We start from the raw sequence: 23247 nt of genomic DNA, 5'->3' as shown, positions 1-23247 counted from the left end.
AAATGTCTAGAAAACTCCTTCTCCAGATGTTTCCATAAATTATTCCTTCACCCGCTTCAGATCTTTATGCAAATATCACCTCCATGTAACTTTTCCTAGATACTCTCTTTTACATGAGAGTATCTCATGTAAACCCCATCCCTCTTTCTTGCTTTATTTTTTACTGCAGAACTTCTAGTCATCTAATATGCTAAATATTTTACTAATTTCATTTCATTGTTTATTGTTTTCTCTATCAACTCAGATATAAGCTCCCTGAGTTTATATGTGTACTGATGTGAGTTTATTATGTGTATTGCTGAATTTGAGGCTCTTGGAATGGTACAGGATACTCAATAGAGGTCACTCAATAAATATGTGTGAAATACGTGAGTCTCTAAGTTTACTATTTATTTGCCCATGCATATTATTTACTTCTTATTATTTGAAATCAACTATATTTTATGCTTCATATAATGCTTTTTTTTAAAAAGACATAATAAGACTTCTACAGGTCTATCACTTAGAAGGTGAAGATTTATAATTTACCAAAACATTTGTGAGCCAGTTTGTTCTTATGCTTCACTAACTCTCATGGTAAAGCCTCCTTTAGCCCTAGAACACACTGTCAGAATAAATGTTTTTTTGCATCCTGAATTTATTCTTTTGGAGCTTCACAGGATGTTCCCTTTCCCTATGATACAGAAATATGGTCACAAAGTGAGCACAGTATCAAGCCTTTCTGATATTCCGTCCCCTTTCATTTTATTTTCTTTCCATTTTCATCTTTTCAAAATGAGCACTCCTAGCCTCTCTAGTCAGTCCTACTAGAATGGGCCTTCTGGGAACTACTTATTTCCACAATCGTGTTCTTCTCTGTGTGTGTGTGTATATTCATATCCGTATCTATATATGTATAATTGGCCTACAATGTTCTATGAGTTTAGATGTATGACCTGGTGGTATGACAATTCTATACTTTACTCAACATTCACCATAAGTGTAGTCACCATCTGTTACTGAACAATGTTATTACGGTATTTTTTACTATGATCCCCATGCTAATACATTTCATCTCCATGACTTATTTCATAACTAAAAGTTTGTACTTCTTAGTCCCCTTTATCTATTTTATGCATGCTCGCTCGCACTTACCTCCCCCTTGGCAACCACAAGTTTGTCCTCTGTATTCGAGTCTGCTTTTCTATTTATCTCTGTTCATTTGTTTTGTTTTTCTAAATTCCACATATAAGTGAAATTTGTCTTTCTCTGTTTGACTTATTTCACTCAGCATAATATCCTCTAGGTCCATCTGTGTTGGTTGCAAATGTTAAGATCTCATTCTTTTATATGGCTGAGTAATATCTGTGTGTGTGTGTGTCACATGTTATTTTAACTAGAATCGCACAGAGTTATCAATGCATGGCAGAGAGGGAAGAAATGTTTGACACCATCCCTCTTCACTTTTCATTGAAGGTTGATGCTCCATTTTATTTGCATGTGTGTGTGTGTGTTTCCTAGAAAAGGAAATGGAGTCTTTACCCTCAAAAAATGTATTATTTAGCTGGGGAGACAGGACTTCCGATTAGGGCATTTTTTAGTTTCAATTTTGATTATCTCACCTTTAGATATTTGAAAAGACCAAAATGCTGAATGCTTATGGATTACAATCAGTTATGACTGGAAAACCATAATAAATGAATATTAGTTAATTATCACCTACTGAAGAAATGTTTAAAATGAGTATTAATATAAATTAGTATAAATTAATAGTATTATAATATAGTATAGTACAAATATCATAAAATTATTATAAATAGAAATAAAATTACTATAAATTTTATTTTATTTTATTTTATTTCATTTTATTTTATTATTTCTTCTTATTATTTTTTTAGTATAAATTTTAAAAAGCAAACATGCCAATAAAGTTTAGGTCCCTGAATCTACTGATTAGATATGAGTAAAAAATTTAGTGAGAATTAATTCCTTATTGGTTACACAGAAATTTATGGTTTGGAAAGACTAAATAGAACCTAAACAATTTAGGAAGACTAAGAACTTTTCAAGGTATAGAGAATAACCTCCTTGTTCAGACAGTGCTTTGAGATACAGCCACCCATTTCTTCTCTCTTTTAGAACAAGCTTCCCACTTGAGATCTTAAAAACCAATAGCCACAGGGGTGCACGGGTGGCTCACTTAGTTAAGTGTCTGGCTCTTGATTTTGGCTCAGATCATGACAGGGTTGTGGGATTGAGTCCCATGGCAGGCTTCCCACTCAGTGGAGAGTTTGCTTAGATTCTTTCTCTCCTTCTCTGTCTGCCCCTCCCCCCCCACATATGTGTGTGCATTCTCTCTCTCTAAATAATAAATCTTAAAACACACACACAAACACACACACACAGCCACAGAAAGAACTAGGGGACTCAATGTTTAAATTTCAGCTTTATGCTCTACACAATATTGGGCACTTACATATACTATCTGATTAGTCATAGCAATACTATAGAGTACAAATCATGCTATTAACTCAATTTTAAGGTGAGGAAACTGAGGCCTAGATAAGATGTTGAATAATACTACACTCAAATTCATACAGCTAATAATGAAGAAAGCAACAATTTGATTTCAGAACTTTTCAATTTTTTTCTCTTCCAACGCTATTTTATTTTAAAATAATTTGACTCATAAGCAGTTGTAAAAATCGTAAAGAGAATTAATGTGGTATCTACAACCAGCCTCCCCTCACAATAATCATATCTTACTTACATATTCATAACAGATTGCCCAAACCAGGAAATGGACATTGGTACGATACTATTAACTCAGGTTCAGATTCTAATCAGATTTCAAAGGTTTTTACGTACGTTTACGTGTGCATGGCATACTGTGGTTCCAATGAAGCAAAGATTCATGTAACCATCACTGCAATCAGGATATGAACTTCTCTATCACCACAAAAAAGCACCATATTCTAGTCCTAGGCAACCACCTATCTGCTCTGCATCACTAGAATTCTTATCTCTAATTTAAGACCTTTTTTGAACCTAAAGTCCAGGAGACTTTGAATGCCAATTTTTTTTTAGGCATTCTTTGCATTCTCCACAAATGGTATGCCATGGTGCATTTTCAAATGTGCATATACATGTATAAGTGAGCTAAGGATTGAACATGGATTTAAATACACAAAAGTAAAGACTATTATATACTATCATCACTATAACCCTATTTATAATTCTCTTCCAAAAAAAATAAAAATAAAAAAAATAATAATTCTCTTCCAAAACTAGTGGTAGTTTTCATTTTATTGAAAATATCTGAACTTCTGTCATTACTGAATAAAACTGTGTTTAAAATTTTATACATAGGGCTGAATTTCACATTTTGTTCCATAGTTTTAAATGATGTTAAAAAAGGTATTTTTACATTTAAACACATCTGAGGCAAAAGGTACAAATGATCTCATAAATAAAATATGATCCAGGGGATTGCTATTTTTCCATTTTTGACCGCCAACCACCGTTAGCCTTTAATAATATGTACACTCCCTGTAAAATAATGATTTCTCAAGAGGCAGTAAACAGAGACAGGTCTTACTTATCTAAGCAAATTTTTATTAAATCAAAGTCATTTTTGTCACCCTTTCTTTTTGTCCTAATCTCAGGTACTTCCTGCCACTCTGTGACACACTCCCCTGTGACACAACATCCCAGCTGTACACAGTGTCAGGGTGCCTCTAACCACTCCTCCCTTGAGGTGTTAATAGATCTTGCCTCAGTTAAACTTTCTCAGTGCCTGGCTTCCTATCAAATTTGCAAGTCCTCTTAGGTCCTTGAAGGGCAATGCATAATGCATTCCCTGCTAATTATCTGAGGGTCACTAGATTAATATTTTATCACACCAGGTGAAGTATCCTTAGACCTAATAATACAAAAATTTCCAATTATGTTACTTCTCTGTATTAAATTCTGGGCCTAGTTTGAGGACTCTATCAGAGCACTGGAAATGTTAGGAACAGAAAATGGCACATGTCCCAATTTTAATTGAACTCTGCCTGAAATCACAAGACAGCTCATCACTACAGAATGCTTTCCAAGTAATAAAATACACGTGTTATTAAAATGGAGCCTTGCTATAACCCTATGTGACAGGCAGGACCAATGTTATTATTCACAGTTTACAGATGAAGCAGTTAGGTTCAGTGGTATTAAAAGATTTGTCCCAGGTCATTGATTTATTAAATAACAGACTAAGATCAGAACCAAGTTTTAAACTTGTATAAGACTGCAAAGAAGAATCAAGTGAATTATAAAATTTTCTTACAACAGCATGACTATAATTGGCCATTCCATAATTTCTTTAATAATAATCTAATATATGGCAAAGTGGATGTGACAAAACTAATACGATCTATTGATTAGATATGGGTAATATTTGGGGATTTTTTAAGGTTTGTTTTACTGCTTTGCTACTTTAAGTTTTGTCACAATAAAAAATACTGAGATTCATGTGTTTTCTTGGTATGCTCATTAAGTTAAATACAGCAACTTCTTCCACATTATTAACTAAATGAACTCCTTTTAATAATTATATTTATTACTATAGAAATATCTCTTCAGTATGCACCTTTTGCAAAGTGATTTCTAGGTACTGGGATTGTAAGAGTAAGCAAAATGTTGCCCCTATACTCATAACATTTATATTATAGTGAAAGGAGGTAATCTGTAAATACACAAATAATTTGAGAATATTTATGCAGTACATCTGCCAGCAACAAGTACTGGGAAAAGAAATAAAGCCAAGCAAAGGGATAGAAACTGATGGGAGACTGCCCACTTTGGGTGGAATGGTCAGTGAAGGCCTCTCTGAGTTGGTGACATTTGAACAGAGACCAGAATGGCACAAGAAACGTGAATATCTGAAAGAAGATCTTTCAGGCTTAACAGCAAGAAATAAACAAACAAACAAACTCAAGTGGGAACTGATTTGATACGTTTGAGGAAGAGCAAGGCTGATAAATTAGGATCAGACTGAATGACTGGGAGAAAGACAGAAATCAAGGTAAGGGAAATAGCCAGGTTGCACAGTGTACTTACCTGTGGCATCATGGGCCTTAGGATTTTGCTCTAAGTCTGATGGGAATCCATTAGAAGAGCTGTGTGTTGAGGGGACAGGTAAATTCTGCTGTGATTTAGACATTTTAAAGTTGTAAAGGGTTTCCCATTATTTGAGTAGAGAAGTGTATTCGTTTTCTAGGGTGGCCAAAACCAAGCACCATAGACTGGGAAGAAAAGAAAGAAGAAAAGGAAAAGAAAGAAAAGAAAAGAAAAAAAGAAGGAAGGAAAGAAAGAAAGAAGAAAGAAAGAAAGAAAGAAAGAAAGAAAGAAAGAAAGAAAGAAGAAAGAAAGAAAGAAAGAAAGAAAGAAAGAAAGAAAAAAGAAAAAGAAAGAAGAAAGAAAGAAAGAAAGAAAGAGAGAAAGAAAGAAAGAAAGAAAGAAAGAAAGAAAGAAAGAAAGAAAGAAGGAAGGAAGGAAGGAAAGAAGGAAAAAAGTGAAATAAGTCAATCAGAGAAGGACAAACATTATATGGTCTCATTCATTTGAGGAATATAAAAAATAGTGAAAAAGAATAAAGGGGAAAGGAGAAAAAATGAGTGCAAAATATCAGAAAGGGAGACAGAATATGAAAGACTCCTAACTCTGGGAAACGAACTAGGGGTGGTCAAAGGGGAGGTGGGCAGGGGGTGGGGGTGACTGGGTGATGGGCACTGAGGGGGGCACTTGACGGGATGAGCACTGGGTGTTATTCTGTATGTTGGCAAATTGAACACCAATAAAAAATAAATGTATAAAAAAAAGAAAAAAGAAAAAGAAATTTAGTTTTCACAGTTCTGGAAGCTAGATGTCCAAGATCAAGGTGTTTTCAGGTTAGGTTTCTTTTGATATCTCTTTCTTCATATAAATGACCACCTTCTCCTTGTGTCTTCGCATCATCTTACCTCTGTACCTTGTGTGTCCAAATTTTCTCTTCCTATGAGGATGCCAGTCAAGTTGGGTTCAAACCCTCCCAGAATGACCTCATTTTAATTTAATTACCTCTTTAAAGATCCAATCTCTCAATAAAGTCACATTTTAAGGTTCTGAAGGTTAAGATTTCAACATATGAATTTTTGGGGAACACCATTCAGCCCAGAGGAATAAAATTCAATGCAAGGATTAAAATGGAGAGGTCATTTAGAAGGCTTAATGTACTAGTCAAAGGTAAAATGATGCTACTTGGACTACACAGAGGTCATGAGAATTGTTCATTGAATAAGTTATATAAAAAAAAACAGAATTAAGTGGCTCACCAATATTATTTCATGAAATCCTCTAACAGCATTTTAGGTCTGCTACTGTTTCCCCCATGTTGACTGTAATATATACATAAGGTCACACAGCTAGCAATTCAGGAGCTAGAACTCAAATGTTAGATGTGTCTGATTCCAAAGATCACACTCGATACTCTCTGGCATGCTTCATAAAGGTTCAGTGTTATCCTCTCAGAAATATTTAATAATACACGTGTAGAAATTATCTTAATTGGAAGGTCTTTGAGCATAGAATCAAAAGAGTGCGATTACACATTCCTTCCTAAAGAGATTTACCTTGCCTTTGTACAGAACACATATTAGTTGTAACTAGCCTTGAATGGAGGCTTCTTGTTTCCTAGCCATTTATTTAGTCTCTATTACTTATTGGGCTCTGTACTAAATTCTTTGAGGAGTCAGGAGAAATAGCTCTATTTACTTTGAAGGAATGTCCCATCATGTTTAGAAAGATGATATGCACATAAAATATGGCATTTGCTGGGTATCAAATGAGTTAGTTGACAAATAGTACTAGAGGACTTTAAAAGTGGGAAATGACTCCAACTTTGGAAGAGTAAAAATGGATGAGGCTTAACCTCTAAGAATCTGTAAAAATCCAATCAATAAAAAAAGCAATGCCTAATAAGTCCAAATTTACAAAAGTAGACAACTGTATTTTCTTTTCTGTCTAGGTAAGAAAACATCTTCTCGTATGAAATCCTGTACAAAAATTCATCCTAGAGTTTAGGCAAGAAGGATTGCTATTATCTACTCAGAGAGCATCCTGTGTTTTGCCTCCCTAGCAGTCCTCATAGTTATATTTTGTTGTTTAACACCCGCATCACTGTTAACTGGCAAGCATCATTAAAGCAGGGACAGATAAGATTTGCTCTCATTCTTTTTTGACTTCTCTAGCACATAGAAAATATTGTGGGCAAAAAGTCAGTAGATTAGGTTAAAAGTCATAAAAAGTAGCAAGAATGGTAATCAAATAAGACATTTGTGAAAAAGCAAAGAATTTGGAGATTACTTTTGCAAGCCATAAGAAAATATAGAGGGTGCCTGGGGGCTCAGTCGGTTTAGCGTCCAACTGTCCAACTCTTGATTTCAGCTCAGGTCATAATCTCAGGTTTGTGAGACAGAGCCCCATGTTGGGCTCTGCACTGAGCACAGAGTCTGTTTAAGATTTTTCTCTCTCCCTCCGCACCTCCCCTGCACATACACATTCTCTCTCTCTAAAAAAAAAAAAAAAAAAAAGAGAGAGAGAGAGAGAGAGAGAACAAGAACAAGAACAAGAAAATGAAAATACCAGATAATATTGTACATCCTATTTTCTAAGATTTTTGTTTTCTGTTATGGCTTCACCAAAAATAATGGATGACTTCTCATATTAATAAATAACATTGGTATTAAGTCATCATCATTATAATGGCTATCTAATACTTTATTGCATGATTCTATCATAATTCATTCAATGAATGCCCTATTGTTTAACATTTAGTCTCTGATTTTTTTTTTCTGATTCTTTCTTTTTACAAAATATGCTACATTATACATGGTCGTATATGTGTGGTCCTTGGTAAATACTATCAGGATTCCCTCTAGAAACTATACAGCAAAACATCCTTGCATTTCAGGAAACAAGAACAATTTCCATATTCTGAGACTTCCTCCACTTTCTGGTTTGCAGGATTTTTGTTGTTTGGTTGGTATGGGGTTTGTTTTTTTTTTATTTTTTAAGTAGGTTTTGCAGCATTATTTAGTATTCAGTGGTCATGGATATTTGAAGAATAATTTCTCTCTTTGAAAGTATTCCTCCAACATCTACAAACAAATACCAGCGTGTTCTCTCTCTGAAGGAAAACACAAAGCAGAAAGGAATTAAATGCTGCACAAATTCCGAAACTATGGAAATGTAACAATAGAGAAAACAAGTAGAAAGTTTTTAAGCCATCCGATGACTTTAGCAGCTGGTAGATCCAACCATGCCTATTTTTGCACAGAATGAAAAAGACACAGCAGGTTCCTTTGGAACATCAAACTGAGAAAATTGACTACAGCTTTAACAGCCTTAAAAGAATTTTTTGGCAGAATGAATAAGTATGCATAATTGAGAAAAATACCCCAATCTGTAGGGGGAAAAAATAGATATAAAAAGAGGCTAAACAAGAATGTTGCTGCCTGTTCTTTTCACAACAATCTTCCACCTGTCTCTGACTGCTGTATTTAGGGAACAGAGATTTAGAGCTATAAAAGAATAGGAAGTGGGAGAGTTTAGGATGGAGGAGTCTGGGGCTGTGTAAAGAGCACAAAGGATTTAGAGGCAGGAAATTTGACTGACAGGCAATTATGGGTGAGCTGGGAAGTCTGGAAGCCTGGTCTTCTTCCCCAACTCAGCTACTTACTTATTCTGGGACCCAGGGCAGAGAATGTCTCTCCTCTCTGGCTCCGTTTCCACATCGTGGAGAGAATATCACATGAGTGGCTCACTTTCTTAGTGCCTAATTCATATTACTTTTTCATTAAATATCAGCCATTATTTTATACTATAACTAAACGTGTAAACTTAGGCAAGTCACTTCACTTTTTTGTCTCAATTTCTCCAACTGCAAGATGAATCACTTAGACAATGTGGTAACGTGAAGTCACCTACGTTTAAAGGTCTATGCTCCTATGAGAACAATCACAAAAAAAAAAAAAAAAAAAAAACAAAAAACACTGGAGGCTACTATCAGAGTTAGTTTGGGGATGATGTGAACCCAACAAAGTGAATATAAATGAAGAAGCCACGTAGGGCGGAAAAGGAGAGAAGAGAAATTAGAAAAAGTTACCTTTACAAATAGAGAGGGGTTTTATATTTACATTTATCAATTCATATCACACTTACATAAAATTATATATATTACATAAGAATAAAGCTACAATGGGGCACCTGAGTGGCTCAGTCAGTTGAGTGTCCGACCCTTGATTTCGGCTCAGATGATGATCAAGCCCACATTGGGCTCCATGCTTGAGATTCTCTCTCTCTCTCTCTCTGCCTCTGCCCCTTCCACACTCTCTGTAAAATAAGTAAATCTTAAAAAAAAGAAGAAGAAGAAAGCTACTACAAAAGAATCATTTGTTCATTTCAAGAATAGTGGGTTTTCCCCCCCAACCTCCTTTCTTCCAATGTAAAGAGTTCTCATAAATGCGATCTGCAAACATTTAATGGTCCTTATGGTTTTTTTTTCTCTTAAGTACAGAATACTGTAATTTCAGAACATAATTTTGTCCATCCTAAATATAAGACCATGATTCATTTGAAATTTAAAAATGGCTCCATGTCGCTGGCTTTTAGTCAAGTTATAATTTCAACTTTAAATAGATGTTTCTTAACTTTGAGTTTTAGTTTCAAGGAATCCCTAAAAAGCACAATTTTTTTTGCATATGTAACAGACATCTTTTTAGGAAAAGGTTCACAGCATTCAGAAAGATGCTCAAGGGCAACTCCTTTGCCAAAAATGTTAAGAATCATTGATAAACTGAACTATTTCTTTTAACTATGACCATAGTTATTTACTGAATCATCAGAGGCTGTCCAGTGCCTATCAGAGTACACACCAAATAAATATTATAGAATTAATAAATTGAATAAATGATTAATATTACTTGGCAAAGGAGGTCTTCCTTGACTGTCCTGTATGAACTAAATCCCAGATCTCTCATAATCTCCATTATTTTTCTCTACAGCACTCATAGTTAATCTGATATATCATATATTTATATATACCGTCTGATATACCACACACCCACACACACACACCATCTGATATACTATAAATAGACACATGTAAGTCATCTTTCTCCTACAATTAGAATGTAAGCTCTATAAAAGCAGGTATGTTGTATGTTTTGTTTTTTCACTGCGAAATTCCCAAGGCCCATATACGCACCCAATAAATGGTTGTTGTATGGATATTTAATCAGATAATTCACTTTACCCCAATTTCTTCTCTAAATTCTTTGAACTTAGAAGTTCGAATCTCTCTTTTACACATCAGCTTTCTTTTAACTTCTAGTCTTAATATCTGTCAGTTGCAAACTTAATGAGTATATTTTCTGCCCGGTTCAATAATAAAAATCTTTCAGCAGAATTGGGGTAAGGATCTATCATGCAACCTCTAGCTGGATCTAGATATGTGTAATAAGTTCTTTGATATCAAAAATCCATCACTTTTGGGGGTGCATGGTCAGGCAACTGACTCTTGATTTTGGTTCAGGTCATGATTTCAGCATCATGAGATCAAGCTCCGCCTCAGGCTCTGTGCTGAGTGTGGAGCCTACCTACGATTTTCTCTCCCTCTCCCCACCTCCCTATCATGTACATAATCTCTCTGTTAAAAAAAAAAAAAAAAAAAAAAAAGGAAAGAAAAAGAAAAAGAAAAGAAAAGAAAAGAAAAGAGAGAGAAACAGAGAGAGAGAGAGAGAGACCTGGATGGCTCAGTGGTTGAGAGCCTGCCTCTGATTCAGGGTGTGGTCCTGGAGTCCTGGGATCGAGTACCACATCAGGATCCCCTCAGGGAGCCTGCTTCTCCCTCTGCTTGTGTCTCTGCCTCTCTCTCTGTGTCTCTCATGAATAAATTAAAAAAAAATCTTAAAAATATATATATGAGGACTAAAGGTAGGTGGAAGGAATGGTTAATTTTTCTGTTTAGTATGTGGTAGGGACTCTACTTGGGGCTTCCTCATTTGTAGCTTTATTCTTTATTTTCATGCTAATAAGAGCCTTATAAAACAGATACTATATCTTTATTTTTTCAGATAGTCAGAAGCTTGTATTTGAATTCTTTCATTGCCAGTACTGATTGTAATCTTAAACAATCATTCTGAGCTGCTATTTCTTTATAAATAAAAAGAGGAACATAGCACCTAATGCCTTTTAAAAGAGTGGCAATGAAAATTTAATGAGAATATGTATGTGAATTTATGAGCTCCAGCTATTATTTTATTTTATAGTGTACACATTTGGACTTTGAAAATCAGCGTTATTAACCTTGAGCACAACAAAACTTGTCAATATGTAGATCATATTTGTTGCTCTCTCCATTAAAAAAATTAAGGTATAAACAATTATATATTGTGATTACCCAATATAATCACTGGAAATAGAAACTACTAAAGAATACAGAGGAATCTATAATACTCAGTTTCCTTCTTCAAGCCCTTCACTCAAATAATTGATTAGATACTTCAAATGTGTATATCAAGACCTTCCTTTAGAGGAATGTCTATGTCTAAACCTTATAAAGTATACTTTAATATCTTAGTTTTGGGGTGTGAAAACTAAAATTGAGTAAATGAACTTGCTCAAAGTTACAATTACAGGTGAAGATGAGATTCAAACATATCTGTCAGAAATCAAAATCCATGTTTAACCCTGAGGCTCTTCTATGCTTTAGGTTTTTCTTGGACCTTCCCTCTCAATACAAGTCTAAAGTTTCTCAACAGCCTGGCCATGGAACATTCCTGGGTATAGAATTTCCTAAATTAAACTTCCCACAGTTTACTGATCTAGTAGGTTTTTAGTCAGTGATTCTTAAATCAGGCAACGTACAATCTAGCAGATAAAAAGGAGCTCTGAAGAACGGTACAAGCAAAAGATTTTTATAGGCCAAGGTGAGCAGGAACAAGGAAGTTATACTTGGCATTTGCTGATTGGTTACAGCAAGGTAACTTCCCTTATATGAAGCAAAATGGAAGTCTGGGAGCCAGGTCAGGTAATGTATGCTGAGCAGGTAACCCTTGATTGGTTGATCTAGGCCTCTCCTTTCTGGTAAAGCAGAGCACAGAAAGTTAAGTTTTGGTTTAGTTTAGCATGAGATATTCCATCTTTTTTTTTTATTATTTATTTATTTATTTATTTATTTATTTATTTATTTATTTATTTATGGTTTGGGGACAGAGGGAGGAGGAGACAGAGATACTCCAGCAGACTCCCCACTGATGAAGAGCTTGACATGGGGCTGGATCCCATGATTCTGAGATCACGACCTGAGCCAAGAATCAAAAGTCAGACACTTAACTGACTAAGCCACCCAGGCATCCCGAGACTCCATCTTGAACCTAATCTGTTACGTAACACCTATGGCCTTTCCTCCACATAACAATGACTCCTTTCAAGAAAAATTTATCTTTGTTACTCTGAGGTAGCACTCGATGAATGTTCCACAGTGGATGCTGTATTCATCAGCTAGGATCCGCTGTAACAAAATACCACAGACCAAACAACTTGAAAGGACACTGTTGACCTTTTCCAACGATAAACTCATCCTCTTTAACAACACACTTTTGTTTCTGATCTCCTTAACCCAGAAGATGGCAGACAATCAACCTAAAGTGTTTTAACACCAAACTGATATTTCTGCTTGATTCTGTTGTCTTTCTCAAGCCTGGCATGAAAACAATCATGAAATTCTTCAGTTCTACTTCCTTATCATGTCTCAAATTATTCCTATTCTCTTTATTACTGATGCCAATATGGTAGTCCATAACTCTGCTTATTAGAGGTCTTCAGACCAATCTCCCAACCTTCATTCTCCTCTTTACCCCCAATAACCATTTATCAGGGAGGACTTCTTTAAAAATGAAAACCCAGGTGACTTTATAATAAGTGATGTGAGACTCCAGCAATTTCATTTTCTGCCAAAAATCCCACCAAAACAACAATAAAATGGAGTGAAAATAATATTTGATGAAATAATAAAATCACAAATCATATAATATGAAGAATAACTGCCAAAGAGACTAAAGTTTGTGAAATTTAAACTTATAAAATCTAGGGCTTCAACATCCCTGTAATACAAAGTTTTCAGGGAAAAGATTATTCTAAAGTAAGTGAAGATGCCTAGCAAGGCACTAAATTTATTTTACTTGGAATTAATGAGAGAAGGTTAACAGGTTAATGGTGCAATTCTATTTTGAAAAAAGAATAATAAAATATTAGATATGCAAATTATATCTTTTTACAGGTGGGCCATAGAAAAAGCTGGAGACATCTCTATAATTACCCAGTTTTACGATGAATGTCCTGGGTAAACTCATTATACTCTAAATGGATGGTCCTTATTTTCTCCCTTCCTACAAAGTCATAAACAGGATCTCAGGAAAAGCAGGGGCTGTCCCGAGAAGTCCCCCTCTTTTGGGTTTGTGGAGCCAACTCCAATGTATGGGAGAGGGTGGTTCCACTCACACCAACAAGCAATGCTCTGGACCCCAGCTGTGTGTCCTACAACTCAAATTGGTTCTGACACAATCCACCCAGAGACAGCATCGGATTCCACAGGGTAAGGGCTCAGTCCTACAAGTCTGCCCTCCTACCCCAACTTCAGACGCCAGTCACACATGAGCCCAGGTTGTTACCTGTCCTGCCCAACTAGCTATAAATCAGAGGTTCCCACAACCATCTTCTTTGGTCAATCAACTTGCTAGAGTGGCTCACAAAACTCAAACACATTTTGTTTACTGATCACCAGCTTATTATAAAAGGATATAACTCAGAAACAGCCAAAGGAAAGAGAAGCAAGATACTGGGAAAAGGCACGGGACTTCTCTCCAGGCAGGTCACTCTGAGCACCTCCACGGTCCTAGTACCCTTGTCCCTTTGGGTTTCTATGGAGGCTTCATTATGTAAATATGATTGATTAAATCACTGGCCATGAGAGATTGATTCAACCTCTCGAGCCCCTCTCCCACCCTGGACATCTGGGGGGTGAGACTTAAAGTCCCAACCTTCTAATCAACTGGTCAGTTCCCTGGAAAACAACCCATTTTTACTTGTAGTCCCAAGTCGCCTCACTAACATAACAAAAGACACCCTTACAGTTTTCCCCACTTGGGAAAGTCCAAGAGTTTCAGGAGCTTGGTGCTGAAAATGAGGACAAAGACCAAATATATATTTGATCCCTGAACTAAGTTTCATATCATAGCACAACAGAAAGACTGCACTGATTTTAGAAATTTGCAGTTGTACTAACCTCTTTGCCAGCAGGTTATCTTTGTGTTAGAAAGGGGAAAAATTCTAAGTCACAAGAAGCTCTGCACCTGCCAATTTTTGTTATCTAAAGAGAATGACGCGCCAGGAGAGATGAAAAAGAAAGAAAAACAAAAAAAGCAAAAACCTGCATGGCTTCCTTCTAACTTTCAACTTACAGGGATCTGAATCAAGTGTTGATGAGAAAGTTCCCACAGACCACAGAAGGAAGCTCAAGCTGTCTGTGATAACTGCTCATTCTCCAGGCATATTTTGCATTATTTATGGAAGAATAAATTATCTGATCTCAGAAGGACAACCTCAACTCAAATACAAGTAGTAATTTAGAAACATCTATGTAAAATTAACCATACAAAAAAAAAAAGTCACAAAATAAAAGCAGTTCAGGAGATTTTGAGAAAAAAAACTTGTACATAACTAATAAAAATGGTGGCTAGCAGTTTTTGAACTAAAACATGACATAAAAGAAAACGGGACATCTATAAAAATAATAACTTAACTTTAAGCTGTAAGATATTAAGAAAGAAATTCCACAACAGAAGACATTCAAACAGTGGGATAGTTATTTGGCCAGCAAAAAAGGTGTGGGGAGGGGACTTCGAAAAACAAAGGTAAAAAAAATGTATTTATACATATTCTGGATTTACATGTGGCATTTCCAGCATGACGGTCTCATTTTTTTTTTTCCATGTCCAGTGACAGTCACCAAAAAAACGTCTCAAGACCCTGAGCTGGGGCTGCACGGTCTTTTTTTAACCTACTCTTGACAGTTAACACATCATTTCCATTGCTTACTACTGGTCAAGAGCCACACGCCAAGTCTGCAAAGATTCAAGGGGAACAGACGTAGATGGAAAGCTAGCAAGGTCAGGACCGTGTGGGATGAAAGGATGCTTTTGGAAAATACAATCTGCTGCTGCAAGATACAGAAGGCCCACCCAGAATTTAAGTTTTTCACACATGGTGGACATTCATCAGCTATGTTTTACAGAGACAATGGAAAAGCATTACTTAAAACGAGTCATGTTAATGGAGATCAGTTAGAGAAGCTTCTACTATAAACTGATGACTCCATTTTTCAGAACAAAGAGAATGCAATGGAAAATATTTAAAATTAGTAGGTTGAGTCACAGAGATATAAGTATTTCCTTTAAGGTACAAATGCTACCCAAGGGCGTCTGGGTGGCTCAGTCAGTTAGGCGTCTGCCTTCAGGGCAGATTATGATCCCGGGGTCCTGGGATCCAGCCCCACACTGGGCTTCATGCTCAGTGGGGAGTCTGCTTCTCCCTCTGCCCCTCCTCCCTGCTTGTGCACTCTCTCATTCTGGCTCACTCTCTCTCAAATAAATAAATTAAAAAAAAAAGATACAAATGCTATCAGCTACCACCAATAGAGCTCAGGATAATATGATCAGACAGTGAAGGTTAAAGAAGATTAGTTGTATAATCAAATGGTTAAGATTGAGGAAGCTGGAAAGAAATAAGGGCATGCACATTACTTTATTCTAGAGTGTAGAGTCCATAGATAATGTCTAAAATGACTACATTAAGATCCAGTATTCTCCAGAGCACACAAACTATGTATATAGTAAATTCCCTAGAATATTGAAATAGAATATCACCATGTATTTGTATCTGGAATATGAGAGAAATGTATTTTTCATGCATCTAATATAAATATCGAGAATTTTACATATAAAAATTATATAACAAATTTCATACCCATTAAGATCATGTTTTGGATTTTTTTCCTTTTTTTTTTTTTAAGATTGTATTTATTTATTCATAAGAGACAGAGGGAGAGGCAGAGACACAGGCAGAGGGAGAAGCAGGCTCCCTGTGGGGAGCTCCCAGAGGGGAGCCTGAGCTAAGGGCAGATGCTCAACCACTGAGCCACTCAGGTGCCCTGGATTTTTTTTTCTTACCTATAATGGATATGATCAAAATATTTGAAGATTGCTGATAAATAGCTGTAAAGTAACCATTTAAAGATTATAAAGCTTAAAACATACACACATGCATATACACCAAAACATACATAGTGAGAAATTTTTTTAAAGGCACAATAAAGGGACACCCTGGGTGGTTCAGTGGTTGAGCATCTACCTTTGGTTCAGGGCATGACCCTGGGCTCCTGGGATTGAGTCCCACACATTGGGCTCCCCAGAGGGAGCCTGCTTCTCCCTCCACCTATGTCTCTGCCTCTCTCTCTCTGTGTGTCTTTCATGAATAAATAAATACAATCTTTAAAAAAAAAGGGCACAATAAAAAATATGGGAAAAATAAACTATAGGCATCGGTAGAAATTTTCCTGACATTTTAAGAGGTAAAAAAATTCACTTAATAAACAAAAAAAAATCTCTAAAAATGGCTCAAAACAAAACCCTAGGATACAATACATACAAGTGATGCAAAAACATTTAAAATGAGAACCAAGGCTTACTTACCAAGCAAGATTTAATTCACACTAAATTCCAGTGCATTGATTTTTTAGTGGCCACTTTATAATTTTAAGGAATTTAAGCCACAAAAAACATACCATAAAACTTTATGTACAAAAAAAAAAAAAAAACAACTTTATGTACCAAAAATGAAAGTATGAAAAGGTATAAATCATAAACTGCAAAGAATACAAAGTATAAAAACATATTAATAATGAACCATTCAAAAATACTCTGAGGCAACTACTGCTCAAAACATTGTTAAAAATTTACAAAATATCTCAAGAATCGAATGCTTTAAAAATCTAACTATATTTATGGCATATAACCAAAATTCTAATCAGAGGATGATATAGTTAAGTAGGTAATTTATAAACAAAGAATGAAAATAAAATGAGTTAGGGCCACCTGGGTGGCTCAGGGGTTGAGTATCTGCCTTTGGCTCAGATCGTGACCCCGGGGTCCTGGAATCGAGTCTTACATCAGGCTCCCTGCATGGAGCCTGCTTCTCCCTCTGCCTGTGTCTCTGCCTCTCTCTGTGTCTCTCATGAATAAATGATTTTAAAAATCTTTTAAAAAATAAAAAATAAAATAAAATAAAACGGGTAAAATTCAGAACTTTAAGAAACACATCACTGAAGCCAAAGGAAAGCAGAACAAAAAATTGGTGAAGCAGAAAGGAGAACTTAATATTTTTTAGATTACCCCAAAAAAGTAAATAATCCAAAAACTGATTCTGATGAGAAAAATCAATAAAATAACTAGAATAATTGAGCTTCAGAAAAACTGTTTAATAAAAAAAAAAATGTTGGGGCACTTGGGTGGCTCAGTAATTGAGTGTCTGCCTTTGGCTCAGGTCGTGACACTGGGGTCCTGAGATCGAGTCCCATGTCAGGCTCCCTGCAGGGATCCTGCTTCTCCCTCTGCCTGTGTCTCTGCCTCTCTCTCTGTGTGTCTCTCATGAATAAATAAATAAAATCTTTAAAAAAGAGTCAAAATCCATAAAGCGGGAGAAATTCACAGATACAAATCCATTATAAAATCAATTACTTAAATTAACCACCACTATAAAATAAATTTGAAAAGTGAAATTATTATTTTCCCATAATATAAACTAAAGGTTACCTGATATTAAATAGCAATTTTCAAATTCTATTCTAGAGAATCTAGAAATTTGAGAATATCAAGTAGCTGTCCCTTAAGCAAGCGTCAGGCCTAAATAGTTACATAGTCTCCTTGTACTTTGAAAGAAGAGAAAATATTAATTCCCTCTAAATTGATCCAGACCATAAAGAGAAGTTAGCTCACCAATCTACTACGAGATCAGAATACTGATCCCAACCCAACAAAGGTTAGTTATATTCTGAAAAATAATCAGGCTAATTTCATGATTAAAAAAATGAATAATATATTAAAAATCTGAAATAGAAGATGAGCAAATTATTTTTTTAAGATTTTATTAATTTGACAGAGAGAGAGAGAGCACGCAGTGGGGGGAGCAGCAGGTAGAGGTGGAGGGAATAGCAGGCTTCCCGCTGGGCAGGGAGCCCAATGGAGGGCTCGATCCAAGACTGGGATCATGACCTGAGCCGAAGAAGGCAAACGATTACCAGACTGAGCTATCCGGGCTCTCCAAGATGAGCAAATTAACACCGGTAATGTATAAAATAGAGAGGCAAATAGCTCAATATTAGGAATTCATTAACAGAATTTGTAATATTCATTAAAAAAATGAAAACCTTACATTCACCTCCTTAGAAGCCATAAAGGTTATACGTACACTAATAAGAGACTGGTTACATAAATTATTGCAGAGTCATATGGGGGAAATGTCTGCAGTTATTAGAGAGATTAAGCGAGGGTTAGAGATATTCCAAATTTTGCATTACGTACTGTTAAGCGGTTTGAGGAGCAGCGCTGACTACAGAAGAACATGCATAGGATAATTGCTATTCATAGAAAATACAATATAAGACACTTTATCCAAACAGCATTTCCTCACTAGAGGAAGTAATCCCTTAATGGGGTAAATTAAACTACATAAAAATAAAATACTTCTGTGTAAAAAAAAAAAAAAAAAAAAAAAAAAAATTTACTATTGAGTCAAAAGAAAAAAAAATACCTGTGGAAAAATTTTACAATGCAGGATAAAAGGTTTCCCGACTATATCATGAGTTTTTTTCAAGAATCAAGAAGAGGCCAAAACTGGGGCACCCGTGTGGCTCAGTCAGTCAGGTTTCAGCTCAGCTCATGACCTCAGGTCTCAGGATCGAGGCCTACATGGGGCTCCCTGCTCAGAGGGAATCTGCTTGAGGCATCTCTCACAACCCCTCACCACCCTCCCCGCCCCACACTCTCTCTCTAAAATAAATTAATACATCTTTGAAAAGAAAAGGCCAACACTGATGTGAGAAACTAAGAAGAAAGGAAAATTAAGTTTCCTTGCTGCTTACAGCCCACTCACAAATCCTTCAAACAGGCAGAGGGACCTTCCTGTAGGCTCTCAGCTGCCTTGGTGTCAATACTTCACTAAGGGCGAAATCCTAGCCCAAACCCCAGGATCCTATGAGTCTACCTTAACATATAAAATTTCATTTGGAAGTTTCCATGATCTCTAACACCCCTAAGCTACATGTTGGCGATCATCCCTCAAGCCTGTGACCCACCGATATATATCTGAGGGGCCTCATGACCATGGTTTTATTAGACGGTAATAAATGACCATTTCCTAACAATAGCTAGCCCCCTCAAGGTTCTAGAAACTTCTTTCCAAAATTCTTTAGTGAATTGTGACATCTCTAACCCCCTCCCAACCTGAAAGTACACAATCTCCACCCCTTAGCTCTAGTGCAGCTCTTTCTGACTACAGCTCTGGTCCTCATGCTTTAATAAAATCACTTTTTTTTTTTTTTTTTTTTTGCATGAAAGACATCTCAAGAATTCTTTCTTGGTTGTCGGCTCTGAACCCCAACATCTTTCCTACATTGAAAACTATACAATTTCTAAAAGTGGGCACAGGACATGAAGAGGGATCACAGAAAAATCATCAGCTTATAACCCGATGAAGAGATGCCCAGCCTTGCTCAAAATAAAAATCTTGAGAAAAGAAGGCAAAAGAAGTCAGAATGTTAAGAGTTTAAATTCTTGGCAATACGCAAAGTTAGGGAGGGTATAAAAAATATCCAGGGCTTGAATAAGCTGGTGGAAACTGCTCAGAGGGCAATTGAGAAAAGTATGCAAAATTAAATATACAAGTAGTGTTGAAGTTTCACTTCTGGTAACACATTTGACAGAAAAACCAACATATGCTTGCGGAGGCAAGTTACTGGAACCTTCTACCCATGGGGGCCATGCTGGCGTCTCCCAGCTTGGTTCACCGTCCCTGCGATCAATCATTCTCATGTCTCCCGTAGCCCCGTAGAGCGCTCAGCTCCCTGCATCACACTCACCCTATCCTCCCACCATCCTTCCTTCTGCTTTTTGAATTACTTGAGGGCAAGAATTGTTTCCAGGCGATTGCATTTCCCTCTAGCAAAAATTAAGGGCTTCAAGAATACTTCTTGAATAAATACTGAGTGAGAATAATGTGGGTAAGAAATGAATAAAATGGGTTACTCCATCTCTGGCAAGGAGACCCTATATGCCACTTTTTAATTTTTTTTAATTTTATTTCTTAATTATTTGTTTATTTTTTATATGCCACTTTCAATGTCCAAACAACTCCTAGTCCCCCTTGGCTCTACTTTGGAGTGAGGACTATGCGGGTGCTGCCTTCTAGCTTCTGCGTTTCTTCTTCCCTTCATAACAGCACTGGGGACAAGGGCTCCTTGCTTCTGACTCCTACGTGTTGCACTTGCTCTTAGTAGATGCCTTTTCTCCAGATTTCCTTGCTCCCTTTACACTGTGTGTGAGGACTCTGATGCCCAGGAGGAGGTGAGTTCCATGCAAGGTCGGCCCTCAGTGCACGGGCCACCCCCCTAGGGCAGGCCTATCCACCAAGTGCTCCAAATGCTCCCCAGAAGGCAGGTGGCGACTGCAAGGAGGGGAGTGTGACCCAGCCAGGTCGGGGGGGGGGGGGGGGGCACTCGGGGACCATAGTGAGTAACAGGGATTTGGGGAACAGACATAAATATGTGAATTTAAAGACACATGTCCACAAAAGTGCAGAAGAGTTCATGCAGAAGTGCAAATGCTGGAATGAGTGATAATCATTAGGATGGACTCTCAGGTAGGCCCAGCCCCAGAGGAGAATTACTAATGGGACATCCGATGACTCAGTGTCAGATCCAGGAGGAAGATTCACACTCCCTCATTCTTGGCCAGAAAGCAGGAGGACTATGAAAGGCTCCAAGTGGACACACGGGTTTTGTGCGCCTTCTCCCTGTAGTTGTCACCGGTAGTCACCTGGCCATGCCACTGAGTTTCCTGGAATCTGTGAGAAAGCAGCCCTTGCCAGCTGTAGAATGGAGACCCCCATGCCAGGGCTCAGCAGAGGGTGCTCTGGGGTTACGCAGGGGGCCCCGAGACAGCACAGCACAAGGCATATCAAAAACACAGCACCAAAAACACCCCTTCCACTTTGTCGTTGTGCTGTGCACTCCCATAGCGCTGAGAGGGAGAAGCTTAGAAGGCTGGTGGAGTATTTGAGCTTCATCATATGTATGGACGGGAGTCTTTCCAAATCAGGCTTCCTGGTGAGCACTCTGGTTTCCAGTAGGTGGACAGTAGTGTCTTGTGCCAATAAAATTTCCCCCCAAATCCTGGCCAACAGTCTCAGTCTTATGTTAAGGTTCCCTATGACTCATAAGAAGTCACGGTTACAGCCAAAGGAGCAGGAGATTGCAAGGTCACTAACCAATGGGTGGAAGGTCAAGTTTAAGGAAGGTATTTTGAGCCAGATCACGAAGGCATTAATGCTCCCCTCATCTTGACTTAGCTTTAGACCAATTTCTTCCCGACCCTAGGTCCCTGACATCCTTTCCTAGAGCATTTGCTCTAGAAAAATTACCATTGTGAATTCTTTCGCTGCCTCTTGGAAAGGTATGTAATCTGCTCCCAGCCTCTTGCTGGTTTTAACATCCAGAGACTATCTTGCCCAAGGACCAGGGACCCACCTCCTTGAAATGTAAGTATCAAAGGGGACAGTACCCCCAACCTTTAGTTAAAGGATGGGAGCCAAACTCCCATGGTGTTTCCCAGTGAAAGAAAAACATTTTGTAAAGTCAGGAATAGCTCATTGGGCTGGACATATCCCACTGATCAAACTCCACCCTACAGTCCTCCAGTACGTCTTCCACTAGATCCCCCCCCTCCCCCCGAGGGCTTAAAGAACATCCCACCTTTTTTTTTTTCTTTCCAGGGGAGTTGATATCAATCTCTCTTTCTCTTACTGAATATGGTTTAGTGAGTAATACAGTCTTTGCCAAGTGTTGGTAATATATCAGAATTATTTCACACCTTCCAAAAAATTCAAAGTTTGTAAGTGATTCATTCATACAGCTTGTGGTAACTAGAAATAACTTAATGGCATGGAGATGGCCTAAGATATCTGGAGTAATTGCTGTGTAAAAGGGATGGAATGAGATACTCTGGAAACATGGATTATGAAAATTTTGTGTATTAACAGATTTCTAAAAATAATAAAAGTGTCAGTGAACATCAGAAAGCTGCTTTAGTTTTGACTTGTAAAAAACATATTTAAAATTAGAATTTTGACGGCTTGGCAGCAAATTATACACTAATATACTATATCTCACGGAGGAAAATGTATTCTTAAATATGGAAAAGTATAAGATCAACAAGAATTTGAACTATAATCTTACCATCATTAATTTAAAAATGGAGCAGCCTTGACATTTAGAACGAGGTCTCTCTGTTCCCTTTTGCTTTTGACTCTTAGGTATGAGTTTTTAGTATGTGTTCATTTTGCTATTTTTCATTTTGAAAATAAAATGAATATTATATTTTCTTGTGTTTTTTCCTTAGATTTTTTAAAATTTCGGTGTAGTTAATGTTCAGTGTTGTATTACTTTCAGGTGTACAATATAGTGATTAAACACTTCCATACAACCCCTGGTGCTCATCACAAGCACTCTCCTTAAACCTCTTCACCTATTTTACCCACCCCCAACCCACCTCCCCTCTGGTAACTGTTCTATATAGTTAAGAATCTAGTTTTTGGTTTCTCTCTTTTTTTTTCTTTGTGAATTTGTTGTTTTTTTTTTTTTTAATTCCACATACGAATAACATACAGTATTTGTCTTTCTCTGACTAGCTCATTTCATTATACTCTCTAGATCCATCCATGTTCCTGCAAATGGCAGGATTTCATTCCTTCATTCTTTTTTATAGCTGAAATAATATTCCATAATCTACCTATCTGTCTATCTCACCTCTTCTCTATTTATTGATCTATCAGTGGACACTTGGCTGTTTCCATAGTTTGGCT

At 36.9% G+C, this 23247-nt stretch overlaps 1 long non-coding RNA gene across 9 annotated transcripts in view; it reads right to left on the bottom strand.

Annotated features, from left to right (window-relative positions):
- The window catches only part of LOC140604033 (uncharacterized), a 247272-nt gene extending 227733 nt beyond the window's left edge, over positions 1-19539 (bottom strand). For 7 of the 9 annotated variants that reach the window (XR_012007063.1, XR_012007068.1, XR_012007069.1 and 4 more), the window contains exons 1-3: positions 18922-19455; positions 11923-12138; positions 9262-9387 (exon numbers count right to left, since the gene is read on the bottom strand). This is a non-coding gene — a long non-coding RNA (uncharacterized lncRNA). The other 2 variants (XR_012007065.1, XR_012007070.1) reach the window with 2 other exon arrangements.
- Between the last annotated feature and the right edge of the window lie 3708 nt (positions 19540-23247).

This window comes from Canis lupus, chromosome 14 (genome assembly GCF_048164855.1).
Source record: "Canis lupus baileyi chromosome 14, mCanLup2.hap1, whole genome shotgun sequence".
NCBI lineage: Eukaryota > Metazoa > Chordata > Mammalia > Carnivora > Canidae > Canis > Canis lupus.
Note: the sequence above shows the minus strand (reverse complement) of the source record. Positions and strands in the feature narration are given on the sequence as shown.